Source organism: Triticum dicoccoides, chromosome 3B, assembly GCF_002162155.2.
Source record: "Triticum dicoccoides isolate Atlit2015 ecotype Zavitan chromosome 3B, WEW_v2.0, whole genome shotgun sequence".
Classification (NCBI taxonomy): domain Eukaryota; kingdom Viridiplantae; phylum Streptophyta; class Magnoliopsida; order Poales; family Poaceae; genus Triticum; species Triticum dicoccoides.
The window spans coordinates 840,101,193-840,116,363 of NC_041385.1; the positions used below are offsets into that span (position 1 = coordinate 840,101,193).

Genomic DNA, 15,171 nt, shown 5'->3' on the forward strand with positions numbered 1-15,171 from the left:
GGGGGAGGTCGCCGGCTAGCTGGTCACCTTGCAAAGGCTGACGTCGCGGCTGTATTTGGTTCAAGTGCGATTTAGTTGAGTGCACGCATGTACAGTTGCATTACCACGTGAGTTCTTCACCTCGGGCATTAGTTGTGCCATTGGTCGAAGGCTCATGAGATTCTGGAGACAGCCGTCGAGTCCCTGTGTTTTATGTTCACGCGTACACAAACATTTGTGTGTTTGTTTCTCGAGCTCAAATGTAGCTATGAAAACTTTGACAATATAATTATTTGTCAAATACTGTGGAAACTATAATCATTTAAAAATAGGCATTGGAATAACCATTGGATATTAATTATTATCAAAGTATAATATATAGTCAATAGTAAAGACATAAAAAAATTTAAAGAGGCAGATCCAGTTAATCTCGACCATCAATTCGTGTCAATCTGACGGTCAAAATTGCTTCAGTGACGAGAGCTCAACATGTTTAACTTGCAATAAAATTATACCAAATATTACTATCAGTGATAATCATATAATTATCCTGCAATTAATATCTTACCTAATACCAACGTGCAATTAAGCTTACCTAATATCAACGTGCAATTAATATTTTACCAAATATCTCTAAAAATATATTCTGCTACCAAATATGGACGTGCATTGAATCGTACGCATTTATATTAGTCGTAAAAAAATCCATCGGAGTATAGCCGTTGGACAATTATTATTGGAATATAGCCGTTGCACAACTAATATTCCCGCGGCCGTTGGTATAATATAGCCGTTGGACAACTAATAGTCCCCTGGCCGTTGGTATAATATGGCCGTTGGACAATTAATATATTTCAACGGCTATATTTTTAGTAATAAGGCTATAAATACAACAGCTATGTATTCATTTTCAAACAATGAGAGAGAGAGAGAGAGAGAGAGAGAGAGAGAGAGAGAGACCAAGTCTACATTTTTCAGCGTGATCTCCGCTATATTTCGATCTTGGACTTCTCCACCCTCAGATTTTAGTGTGATCCTGGCCAGTAATCCTCCGTCGATTGGTTGGTGCGCTGCTCTGCTCTCTTCCTCTCTTGATCCATCATGGCGTATATGAACTCTCTTCATGTCTTCACATTCCACTTTTTTGTGCTGCAGGTGGCCAGGCTAAGACCATGTCTTCGTCTTGTGGAAGATGCACACGGCGCGATGAATACAACTACAGAAATTCGGAGGATGAAAATAAACATTTCCTGATGCTTATGATGGGTGATTTTCAACAACAGATGGTAACTAATATCTATTCTTAGATTTAGTCCCACTACGGAATGCATGTTTTGTTCCTTATGCGTTTAGGCACTAGCTACTTTCCTAAGCATTCAACATGTCTCCTTGAAGCGTGTTTGGACCTTGTTCAGGAAATATATCGTGTCAGCAGATATAATTTTAATTTTTGTGTGCAGATCATCCCAAAAGAGTATGTGCGATGCCTGAAAGGCGAGATCCCGGGTGAGATCAACCTATAAACTCGAAACAGGGACAGTTACACAATTAAGGTTGTCAAGTACCAAGAAAAGCATGTTCTTACAGCGGGTTGGCCCCAATTCGTCGAGAACTTCCATGTACAGTTGGGTGATTCCTTACTATTCAGATACAATGGAGACTCTCTGTTTAGTATTATAATTTTTGATAAGCTTGGCCGTGAGAAAGCATCATCTGTTCTTGTCGATCCTTTTCCACCACAAGTCCAAGGAAGACACAACGAAATCGGGTGAAGTTTCTAGCTAGTCTTCAATTATTATGTACGATACCATTTCATAGGGCAAGACCAAATCTCACTTCAAATGGATTTTGCACTGCAGGTCTGCTAGAAAAGTGAACGCACTTTGTGAAACATGTGAAATCTGGGATGAACATCACTATATGAACTTGGATGATGAAAAGAAATATTTTTTGATGCGCATGATGGGTGATTTCCAAGATAAGATGGTAATATTCATATTCAAAACAGTACCACTCCCTTAGGTCATGCGATTTTGTTGTTTCTCATGAGCCCAGCTGTGTTTTTCTTCGTTCTTCTACTTTTAAATTATGTGTACCATGTGTAGTTATTGCATCATCATGGAACCTCTTCCAGTTAATTTGATGACTAGATTTAAGCCTGCATAATAGCACATTCAAGTATGTTAGTTCACCCAAACATTCCGAGTGGTTTGGTTGCTGTTTCATTTTTTATCTTGTTTACAGACTGTTCTTTGAAACAATATAATCTCTTGAAACGTGCTTCCGCAGATCATCCAAAAGGAATTTGTTCAGCGTTTGAAGGGAGAGATCCCAGGAGAGATTGAACTTGAAACAAAGAATAAATGTCAATACAAAATTCAAGTTATCAAAAACCAAGAAGAGCAGCTTGTGCTTGCAGCGGGATGGGGAAGCTTCGTACAGAAGTTTAGTCTAGAGATACGTGACAGAATAATATTATTCAGATACAATGGGAACTCCCGGTTCAGTGTCATAATCTTGGATGAACTTGCGCGTGAGAAGGCTTCATCTGTTGTCAATCTGCTCCCGCCTCGTGCACTCGAAAGGCACACAAATGGTGCTGAAACCGTGAGCCGACATCCTTCTGATGGTCCCGTGGACTGTTCTCATCCGCTCATGCTAATGCCACCGCCTGCTCAGTTTCATCATCAGCAGCAGGCCATCCTAATGCAGCCTCCCCTGAATCATTCCTCCTCCTCCAAGTCATCAGCTGGTATAAAAATAGCACATAACATATTCTCCCCCTTTTAACAAACATCTATCTTTTATACCTGTATTTATCAGTTTCTGTTTACACACACAGGACAAGGAGATGGCTCTTTCTCGTCACATGATCATGTCCGGAATGCACTTGGTTTCAGGCGTGTTGTTAGAAGAAATCCAACCTCATCTCAGAAGCAGCAGGAGAAGGATGGTTATATTACCACGGATAAGACCAAGCTAACCTCTGCTCAGGAGCAGCAGGTGAAAGACATGGTCCAGACTATCAGTTCACGCAGAAGTGGCATAACCATCTTTGTTGCTCTGATTGGCAAGGCCAATGTTCATCCAGCATTCTCCCTGGTGAGTAGCTCCATGCATATTTATTTGTTGCTTCGACCATGCACATTCAAGTCTGTTAGCTTGCTTCTCTTTATGAACAAACACACGACACTATTTTCTATGCTGTAGTAGTATTCATAACTGGCCATACCTTAGTTTACAATTACATGCAATATTATTTTACTTCTAACCTACTACCTCTTTGGTTTTAATCTATAACAGACTGTCCCAATCACATACGGGGAGGAACATTTTGGAGATGGGAAAGTCATCTGCTTCCAGCTAGGCGAGAAAAAATGGAATGCGAGCTTCAGCAGTTCACGCAATGATTATCGGATTGAAAGGGGATGGAGTAAGTTTGTCAAGGGCAACTCTTTGAACATAGGTGATATCTGCCTCCTTGAGCCATTGAGCAACCAGGGGAACACCATGGAAGTCCATATCATCCATGTGAATAATGGCAATTGACTGATTGTTATGCCATATTGCTGCTTTCCCGATCTCCCTTACGGCGGGTGTTCTTTTGGTGATGTGGGGTTTAAGATTTATGTAGGCTAGTAGAGTCATGGTTATAGTAATTAGCTGATGCCTACTTAACCTGCATAATGATGGAAGTTATTCTTATGCAACCTATAGTTTGGTTCAACTTTGAATTAGTGATGTCAGTGTGTCGAATTTAATACTGGTTTGGTTTATTGGTTTCTGACTTTCTGGACTCCTTTCCTTCAAATCCGGCATGTCAACCGTGCCTCTTGTTGCTATGATTATTGTTTTGTGTTTCTTTTTCCTTTGTATATCGGTGGAAGGAAATAACTGCAAAGGCCATCTTATCCTAAGGTAACATAAGAATTGTAAATCTCACGATTAATTCAAGTATCAAATAGTCATTTCATCTAAATAAGCTCAAAAGAAACGTCCTTCAAGACCTTAAGACAACAGAAACTGAGGTTTCATCTGTTACTAGCTAAATACATGTGTGTTCGCCAGAGGAAAACAAGCGAAGTATGTGCCGATCGTTTAATTCTAGTTTTGAAAACGCTAGGGAGTAACATTATGTCTAGTTTTCACTACATAGCTATAAGCACAAACGCATTTCTTTTCCTCCCTCTCGGCCATCATGTGCACCATACCATGTGCTCTGCTTTCACGCCTTAAGAGATTATTCTGCTTCAGTCGCTAGATAAATTTCCTAAACTAAGGAAAAGAAATAAAGTCAGAACTCTACATGACCTGAAAGAAAGGTAACCAATGGCGACGAAGGCAGCCGATGGCAGTGAAGTCCTTGGTCAGCGTGATGACAAAGCCTCTTCCTCGGGTGCGCCTTTGGGGGATGTGTTCGCAGACGAACACGTCACCGTGTACCCTCGACGCCGGGGGTGATGCACCGCAGCTCACGTCGAAGGAGACCCGCCGGAAGCGCGGTACGCAAGACAATCCGGCGGGCGCTTTTGTAGACCCGAAACCCCACACGCCCGGGAGGGACCCCGTCTGGACGCGCAGCGGCTATGGGCTGCCCTAGGTCGACCTGATCGCCCCTAGGGCCTCGTGGATTGGTGCCCTCCTTCACGAAGAATGAACGAAGAACGAGGAAGAAGATACAAGGGAGAGGGATAAGAAGTAGATGAACACGAAAAAGTAGAAGATTGATTTGTTCGATTGTGTGTTGTTCAATCGGCCGTCACCTCTTACATATATATGAGGCGGCTGGACTTTCCGTACAAGAAAAGGACTCAAATCACGTCCAAAACATCAAAACATAACCTAACTCGGACTACGAGGGCCGGAACTTCCGGTCAGCCCGGAACTTCCGGCTAAAATTACATCGAGTAGCCCACTTGTACAGATCCTGCAGGTCGCATATGGCTTTGGATCGTGATGGTCCAAAAAGCAAAGTTGTAGATCGTGCAATGGAGAAAAATTCTTTAGTTGATCACTTTTTAATCTGAGGTCATCTGGATTTTGAAATCATCCCCGCAAAATTGCAAATAATGTTAAAATTCTAGTTTTCGGGACGCACCGCGTACAAAGTTTCTGTTTAGCCCGGAACCCTCCCCGGAAGTTTTGCCCGGAACTTCCAGGGCAGACTTATGTAGCACACTGTTTTGGCTATAACTTTTGCATACGTACTCCGATTTAGACGTTTCTTATATCAAAATCGATCGTTTTAACGAGGCGAAGACAATCCATGTAGAAACGTTTGCCATATGAGGTCATCTTGGGGGCATAATCAGCTGAATAGTATTCTGAATGCAAAATCTCAGTACTTCAAACACAACTTGGGCCTTAGAGATTAGATCGGACGGCTACGGAACTTTCTTACTTTGAGCACTTTTCCATTTGAAGCCTTCTTAATTATGTTTTTAACCATGCCAAAATCTGGTGTCAACACATGCCCCCCTGTTTTTCGGCAAAGCTTGTGTTCCGAAAAATAACTTCCGCATAGCTTGTTCTAAGGACGATGTCAACACTCCATCGGCCATTTTGCATGTTCTTAGGACGATAAGTATATATCGGCCATTGCTTGTTTGAACCTCTTGATGCAAACTTGGGTGAAAACTTCTCAGCTTCTATAACAATCCGGTGATAAGGTTCCATAGACCAAACCATTCTCCAGACCATATTGTTCTCCCTTTCGCTAGGATTTTGCAGATAATCTAGAATGAACTTCCTTCAATCCTTACTTCGTCTGCATAAAAGTTTCATTAGTGGCCGAGATGGTGAACTCCAATTCGGCCTTACCTATGTTGGCAAGAATGCGATACACATAGAAGAGGGTGACGAGGCAGAGGCCGAGGGTGCTGCTCCCGTACAAGGTACGTGTGCTTTTTTAATCAAGTGTAAAAAAATGGAGAAGGGCACTTCTATATAATGTCCTGATCCTATGTCTTTTTCTCAGCTGCAATGCCACGAGAGGCTGGAGCTAGACCTCGGCTCAGCCAGGCTGACATTCAGGAGCTGACCTCGAAGGTGAGAAACCAAGCCACTAGGCCAATCTCGGAACAATGTTTGGGCAAGTTGAATTCGTCGATCGCAGGTTGCCAAGGATCACGGATCTGCTGTGGACACATCAGCGAACGCAAGCAGATATGCTGAAATGGGTACTGTGGGGGCAACGGAGTTGCAACGTTATATCAACGTCACAAGTGCCCAGCCAGAAGTAAGAAGGCCTGAAATTGGCATTTCCACAATAGCAGGTATCAATGTCCAAAGTGTTGTTAGCATAAACTTTGATTTGTGGGATTTTCAAAATGTTAGGTCTACTTCTATGACGTGTTTTTAGTCCGGGTCTTACTAGTTCATGTAGGCATATATACATGCTTATATTGTTTATGTCATAACAGTACTAGGAGGTCAAGTACAAGTAAGTTTAGGCTTTGTGTAAGGTCGGTGGCAGCTCCGTCTATATATGCATAACAGGTGAATACGTGAGTTTGTACCGTATTACCTGGGGGTGAGACAAAAGGAAAGGAAGTAAAGAGTGAAAACACGGACTACAAATATCCGTGTGCGCGTGTTCTTCTAGTTTGTTGTGATCGTTCCTGAGACGAATGCCAACAAGTGTTTAGATTGAAGAAGTGGAAGCTATAATATTCCTGTTATATGTGATTTGTTTCCTATGCATGGAGAAAAAAAATCTCCTATATGTTCCTAGTCCTATTTGATTTCAAATTACAATGTCACAAGACGAGCAGCATCAGTAAGCGTTAGACCTCGGCTCACCCAGGCTGACATCAGGAAGAGAGTCGAGGAGCTGGTCTCGAAGATGAAAAACCGAGCCCAGACGTTGGCAGAACACTATCTGGGTTGGTTGAATTGGTTTCAGAGGCAGGTTGCCAATGACCATGGATATGATGTGGGAACACGTCAGCTAATGTTGGCAGTGCTTTATCCTAAGAATAATATATTTGAGAATTTTTTCACATGTATCGGTAGAATATTCATATGATATTTAAAAAATGTGCATCACACATATGCAAAAAATACGCCATGTATTGAAAAAATGTTTGTTACATTTCTTAAAAAGTATCTGTGAATTACTTAAAAATGTACATCACACGTATGCAAACTATACGCTAGGTATTTGAAAAATGTTTATCACATATCTTAAAAAGTATCCGTGAGTTATTCAAAAATGTCTATCATGTATTCATTTTTTAGGGTCCATCATGTATTCTTAGAATATTGATCTCATGTTTATAGAAATGGTAGTCACTTATATGAAAAATGTTTGTTGCATATTTAAGAAAAATGCTAGTATCTTCTTGTGGATTCCGATCTTCACAAGGCCCGTAGTGCAGATATAACCTACCACTTGTAAAACCCTTGTGCGCTCTCCACGGGACACCCGAAGCAGCGGACTGCACCACGGGCCAGAACCTCGGATGCCGAATGCGAACAGAAACTGAAAACCGCAATCAATTTCCTAAAATCCTCATCACAACCAACATGCGGCCAGGCTATGGACAGATTGGAAGACATTAATTGCTTCTAACCCAATCCCGGCAGCAAAGGCCGGCACCCCGAGAAACCGAAGCCCCTTCCTTCGCTATAAATCCGTGTCCATCCAGCAGTCCCTCTCCACACCTGCTACTGTCCTGTGCCCGCGTGGCCTGCAATTACTGATGCACAGCAGCTGGACCTTGACTATGTTTGTTGCACTTTCTGCCTGATCAAATGCATATGCATACCTCCACAGGGTCCGTGAACATCGTTTCTGAGTACAACGCGTCTGGTTTCGATGAGATGCGCCAGTACGGAGCACGGAGGAGTGGTGGCTGGGTCTCTGATACCAGATGTTAGGGTAACACTTGGGGATACAACTCACGCTGGATCTACGAATATTGGAGTGGATAAATGATCTCTGTTACACATGAATTACAAGAATTGTAGCTAGGGTTCTTGATCCAAGTCGAGGAAAGGGGAATCAAGTAGGTAGTCACCGCCGTTCTAATGATCCACCGGATGCGATGGGCTCCTCTGTGTCTCTCCTCAAGTAGTTCGGTTGTGGGCTTCAGTTGGCCCACTCTGGCCCTTGGACTCGAGTGTTGGGGGTGTTTGAGCCTGTTGGGCCGCTGGGCATCATTGGTGTTGATGGAGGGGCTGCCCAGTGGGTCCTGTATGTCAGGGGTCGCTGACAGTGCTACGTTGAGACACTTTCTACTGCAATACCTACACGAATATGCTACACTACCATGTATATTTTGCAGGCCATCATTTAACACAATAAAGAGACCCCAAAAAATGACTCGAACCTAGGGAAGCGTTCCGTGTCAACATGCGGTGGGATGGTATAAGTAGACGGGTCACCTACTCCCCATTCCAACACGGCTTCTGCCATCCTGGTTTCTCTCGAAGGAAAGATGGCCTCCAACGATGGTGCTGATAGCTCAAGCCGTGGTCGCCGTCCATACTGTGTGCTTCGGATGAGAGCCTCGTCATCATCAGCTTCTCCGCCACAGTGCAGACGTGCGCAAGTCGTCGCTAGCTCTGTGAACGCCGTCGATGTCCCTACCTTGCACTCGCCAGCAACTCATCGCCATCGCCATCGCCATCGCCTCCACGTCCACTGCCAGGTAACCATATGTGCATGCGTTAACGACTCCTCTGTTGTGTACGTAACGTACACACTTTAGTTTACATGTATGCATGAACGAACATTCTTTTGTACCATCGGCCGAGATGCTAAGTTCGTTACGCGCGCGTGCAGGTGTGGATGTGGAAGAGTTGCTGCTAGCCTTGCCTCTGGCGGTGCCAGCTGAACATGATACAGTAATGTGGCATGTGGTGGCTGATCCAGTGTCTCCCCCGCCAGCCGTCGCTCTGACGGTGCCAGCCGACCCTGTGGTGCTTGCACCACCATCGCTGCAGTCGGACATGGCTCCGAGTGTTCCAGGCCCCGTGGCGGCATCACCGTTGTTTACTCATAGCCTTTCTCTCTGGCGGCATGATGATTTGAAGATCGCTACAATAAAGTTCTCCGGCCGGCGGCTGAAGCGATGGGGATGGTTCTTCGGAATGTATCTTTAATAAAATTTGCGTCGTGTTGTCAGATGACGAGTATTTCTTTTCTGTATTACATTGTTGTTGTAGTAGCTGGAGGAAGCTAAACTGGTGCGTTTGATTTACCTTGTTAGAGTATCTCCAACGGCTGACTCAAATTTGCTCCGACATCTATCTGCCGACAAGAGGGATCAGTCCGCGAGCACCGAGGTCAAATGCCTCCATCCAACACTATTCACATACATTTTAAACCACTTTTCAACTAAATAGACTAAATTCACGCAAACATGATGGATTTTCATATAAAACCGGACGAGATTCGTGCAAACACGGTGGATTTTCATACATTTCAGACACTTTTAGAGCAAAAAAGCGTTCCAAACTGTAAACCTATCCAACGGCGGCGGCTGTCGTTCACTTTCTCTGTATTCCGCATTGGCGACCACGTTCTCCATCCGCCGTCTTTACAAACAGCGGCGCGGTTTAAGACTCATGAAGTATATGAGCGGTCTCCCGCGAGGAAGAGTAGAACATGGGAGACAGACCGGCCCACTAGGGACACCATGCCCTACCGCCACCCATGCCCTAATCATTCTCGGAGGAGTCCGTGACATGTCCGTCGCCGATGTTGGTGGACATAAGGTCAATGACGGACTAGCTATCTGCCAGCCACACGCGCCCCCGAAAGTTTGACGGCGGCGCGTAGGAGGCGCTGCTAGCAGCCGCGTCCGCGTCGGGCTGCACCAAAACTTCATTGCGAGCGGCGTCCTCGGCCTCGTAGAGCATGCTTTGCTCCATGACGAATTTCGCGTTCGTCGCCGCCATGGCAGCCGCTACCTCCTCGCTTATTTATTTGCCGTAGATTTGACTGTCCGCCAGCTGGTGCTGCGCGAGGAGGAACATATTTTACCTCTGCTCCTCCTGCACCTGCTGGAATGCCAATATAGGAGCCGGCGCAGGTTGCTCTTCCTCCGTCATGACGGTGTCGTAGTGCGCCTGCGCCTGATTCATGGTCAGGCTGGAATGCATAGGCACGGGGTCTGGTTCGTGGCGTTGTCAGAGACCTCGGGTGAGCTAGCCGGCATGCCCTTCTCGACAGCCTATCACGGTGAGAGTGCCAGGCGGGTGCAAGGGCGGCCACCTCATGCTTCATCTCCGGCGAGAGATTATCCCTCGGAACGCTCCCTCGCGGTCATGGCGGATGTGGAGCAAAGGAGGAGGATGTGGAGGGGATGTGTTGTGGTGTGGAGATAGCCAGGTGTGGCCACCTCTAAATAGAGGATTCCGGTGAGGGCAAGCGTCCGGGTGCGTCAATGCGTGGCGCCGGAGTTGGTTCCTTGCTCGGCGAGTCTGCTTAATGGCGGCATACAGACGAATGGGCATTGAACGGGTGTGGTAGATATCCGTCCCATCCCGTCTAGTAAATGTCTCTCAAGCATTGAACATGCGCGAACATCAGGGACGTGCAGTAGGCGGCCCTCTCGGCCGACACACCGCTTCAATGCCGGTGCCGTTGAATGGTCACGTCCGCTTTGAAGTCAGCGTCATTGCGGAGCGGCTGTTGTAGAACGGCATGAATATTGGCAGCTCGTTCAGGGCGGGAACGCGCGGGCGAGGGAGGTTTTTTACTGGGCCAGGGTAGTCAGGAGCGGGCGTGGCAGCGGCTCGAACGCCCGCAAAGCCCTCAGTTTGTCTTCAATTTTGGGGGGGAAGCATGTCTGATCGCTTGACGGATCGACACAGGTCATGTTGAATGACACAACATGTCCGGACCGCGTGGTTTGAATGTATGCTGCCGCTTTGCAAACCGGAGTTCTTAAGTTGAACTTTCTGGTTAGTTTTCTTATTTGAGTTTTACCTGTGCATTAGATGAGTACTTATTGTATTCTTGTTTGTTTGCGATAGAGTACCCGGAGTGCGCCGCTTGCTACTTTGAATCGCTAGGTTTCGCGGATCATCAGCGAGGCAAGTAACACTTTGATCATATCCCTTTTCATACCCAATTTTCATGCATTAGATCAATCCTCAAACATTGAATGATTAGGATCTAATTAAATTGTGGGTTTTGGGAAAGTACGTGAGGTAGTACCTATTACCTGTTTTATTATCCAACCCTTGGGAGTTACTTCTACGTTTGCTTATATTGTCATGCTATGCTAGTAGACGTGGATTGGATGAGTGTATTCATGACATATGTGATTTTGCTAATTAATGGTTTATTTAAGGAGGCAACTTTAATACACATCTGGGTGGATTGAGGTACCTGGGTATTCCAGGATTGCCTGTTTTTCTTTATGGACCGCCACCCAGGCTCAAAGGGATCATGAGATTATTCATGCTAGAAACTTCTGTGTGCAGCCACAAGCTACTATGGGCTCTAGCATAGTTGATTAAGTCGTGCGCATTCTTACAGTGGTAGACTAGCAGATGTAGGGGAAAGTAGTTGTAACGGTCTACCCGTTCGTAAGGTGCTACCGCTTTTGAAAGACTATGTCTCGGTCATCCGTTTCTCAAACACCATGTAGTGCGAGAATCCCAACAGAGGAGATCGAGTCTTGTGGAGAAAAGTGCACAAACCTCTGCAGAGTGTATAAAACTAATCATGGTTAGCCGTGTCCCCGGTTATGGACATCTTGAGTATCTAGTACTTGGATTATCATGTGAATCTCATCATGTTACTTTAATTAATATTGTTGGGTTTTAATGATGATGCTTAATTGGGATTGAGAATACTGTCAACCATTCTCAATGTTTAACAACCACCGTGATAGTTAAATGAAATTTATTCCTTTGCAGTAGGGAAAAATTGGCTTTATGCAAAACTGTAACCATAGAGCTTTCCACCAGCCATATATGCATGTAGTATAGCATTACTCTTTCATATTACTCTCTATGTGTTACATTGTCAGCATATTCCATGTGCTGACCCACTTTCGGGCTGCAACGTTCATGTTGCAGACTTTTCAGACGACGAGTAAGGTGCGTTAGGTCGTGGTTCTATACTCAGTGATGCCGTTGGAGTTGATCGACTCGCTTATCTTCCAAGCCTTCCGCTGTTGTCGTTATTAGATGGCCTTAAGCCATATTTATTGTAATAAGTTCTCTTTTGGGACATTCGATGTAATAAGTGTGTGATTGCTACTATGTTATAAATCCTTCGAGTACTGTGTGTGTCAGCATTACTGATCCAGGGATGACACTGATGCACAGAGATCAGACTGTTTGAGGTCTGGTCGCTACATTATGATATTGGGAAAAGTTTAGTAGTATAATAGTCACAATATGATTACAAAAATCTTATTATAGGAAAAGTCTTTGTTTCTACATTATCCATCAGGCAGGTAGTTACAAAATCACACCTATGGCCATGATTTCTCTTGAATACCCCACTAATTTTCGTCTTGGGCCCATGATATCCAATCAAATAGCGTCATGTCATTCCTATAAGCTAATTCCATAATGAAATTCCATAGGTGTAGCAAAGCTGATACATTATTTTACTTGGTCAAGTCAAGGCATGCCAGTTCTGATCATCATCTAAGTGTCACCCGTGGAATATTATGCTTAATTTCCCTTTTGGCTATTTCCATTTTTTGCTAAAAGGATAAATAAAGTGCGGCAGAAATATTTATTTGGTGGATTTGATTTTAGGTGTAGCTTAAGCTAGAGGAAACAACATCTACAACATGCAAAAATATGTCATCTTGCTAATGTAAAGATTTTCAAACAAACAAAGATCCTTCATCATGTCCAAGACTAATACTTCGATACGCTCTTGTGATTTTTTTGATTCTATGCATTGTATGAAAAACAGTTTTACAGCGACATGTGTGAAAAGTGTTAGCTTAAGGAGGACGCCATTATTTGGGTGGAAGAGATGATTGGGATTGTTATGCTGGCAAGTAAATAGGACATGTTTTTTCACTCTTTCATCAATCAGGACGTAAGATGGTCATGCAATAGCTCGGAAACTTGCATATCAAGTGCTACTATAGTGCTACTGAAGTCAAAACATGATTGCACTTCACTTGGTTTCAAAGAAAAAAATTGCTATCATGTGGTTTGCCTCATGCCCCCCTGCTTATGTAAGTTACCATAACCATGTTTGAGCTATAAAGATCTCTCATTTCTTTGCAACAGAAGTTGGCACATCTGATAAGGGGATGATGAATAATGTTTCTCATTAATACATTGTGTTTGATTTTAGTCTCAGCTTAGGTACTCAATATATAGAAGAAGAATTTTGCCAAAGAAAGTTAGTCCCTTTGGTGTAATAGTGTGATTTAACTTGTATGCATGGTTACAATTTTCATTTATGTAGTTATTAAATATAACCAGTGAAGATAATATATGGGAGAATGATAATATATCTCGACTCCTCCATCGGCCTCCTCCCAAGCTCTCGCCCTCTTCCCAATGCAAAACTCTAACCCAGAAAATGTTCTCCAAAATTCTTGGACACAACAAAATACCAAACAGAGCTTTCCCTCAAACAAAACAAAAAACTTGTTGCAAAACACAAACAAGAGCATTCCCTCCAAAAAATGCCGGCACAACCAAAATATAATTCAGTCGGCAGTAGGACTACAGAAAAAGTATGTCATGGCTCGATTAGTCTTTCTTTAAGAAAATACCTATTCTACATCAAAGCACTAATATTCTCATCGCTGCAATGGAGAGCATAATCAGTGTCAAAGTGGTGCATGGTGATCGAATAGATAAGAAGCAAGAGAAGGTTGTCATGGTTATCACACACATGGGGAAACCACAAGATTGACACAAACATTTACAAAGTAGGAAAATAATTTCTTTAGTTCCTTAAAAACTATTGTTTTCTTCCATGGCAATGCAAGGGGTATTGTGTACTAGGTTTATTGAATTTTAAATTGGCGCCCAAACGTTAGTTAGGTGGGATGGTACACTTCCGTAGTTATGACAATTGCTACAGGGAAGGACAAGAGAATGAACGTGGAGGGGAAGAAGTGGCAGGATGAACATGCCATGTTATCTTCTTGCAAGGAGTGATGGTTGTCGGGGAGGTAAGAAGTGGGAGAGTGAATTGATATGTGTTGCTATATAGATGGAAACCACACCATCACATTAGATACATGTCTTAATTAGATCAATTGTTTAATTGGTATGTCAGCAATTTTTTATTATGTGGCAACACATGAGCAATAAACTAGTTGAACTTTAGTAACTGAATTGGACAACATATCTGCTTCTACATATTTAATATGATTACATGGTGATGATTGTCCTATTGGCTTGGACTAATATAATAAAGTTAAAATACCAGCTAACATATATTGTTCATGTTTTGTACGCTTGAATTTTTAGAAATGTTAGTTTTTTTTCTTACTCCCCTTTAAGCACCCCATCCCATACATACCCACTAAATGATAGTAAAAGCCAAATACACAGATAATGAGTAATCCTAGTTTGTCTTCATATACATCTAATTTAGCAAGCACTAACAGTATGAGAGACGACATTTTGAACTTATGCCAATAATTTAACATCTTTACCTTACCTTTCAAACAAAAAATCTGTGTACATTATATTCTTGATCATATCATCCTCATTGGTTTCTTCATCATCTACTATTAACCGTAGTCCATCTCTTCGTGTGACTCTTGAGATAGCCACATATATTGTCCGTGCATGAAACCTTGTTTTGCCAGATATTGTCCTACTTTCTTTAGAGATTGCCCTTGACTCTTGTTGATTGTCATAGCAAAGCACACCGATATAGGATATTTTCTTCTTTTTAGCAAGAACGTCCATGCCGATTTAGCCTGTGACATTATTATTCTTGGAGTATATACTTTGTCACCTACTTGTGCTCCTGTCATGATCTGTGCTTTATTGAATCTTCTTCAAAGTTGACTTATTGTCATCCGTGTGAACCATTGCATAACCCAACACTTTGGTTATTATTACTTAGTAGCATCATAGGCAGTCCTACTTTATCATAATTTGGTATTCCAGGAATTATTAGGCTGTTTAGGAACTCTGTTGGATATAGCATATGTGTATCATCACTTAGAGTAATCGCTTTGCATACAGTGTCGCAGCTTCGATACATTGTTTCCTCGCCTTCTATGTTGT

General features: G+C 43.2%; 1 pseudogene; it reads left to right on the forward strand.

Annotated features, from left to right (window-relative positions):
- Positions 1-1,080: 1,080 nt before the first annotated feature.
- On the forward strand, positions 1,081-9,087 carry LOC119280252 (annotated as a pseudogene).
- The last annotated feature ends 6,084 nt before the right edge of the window (positions 9,088-15,171 follow it).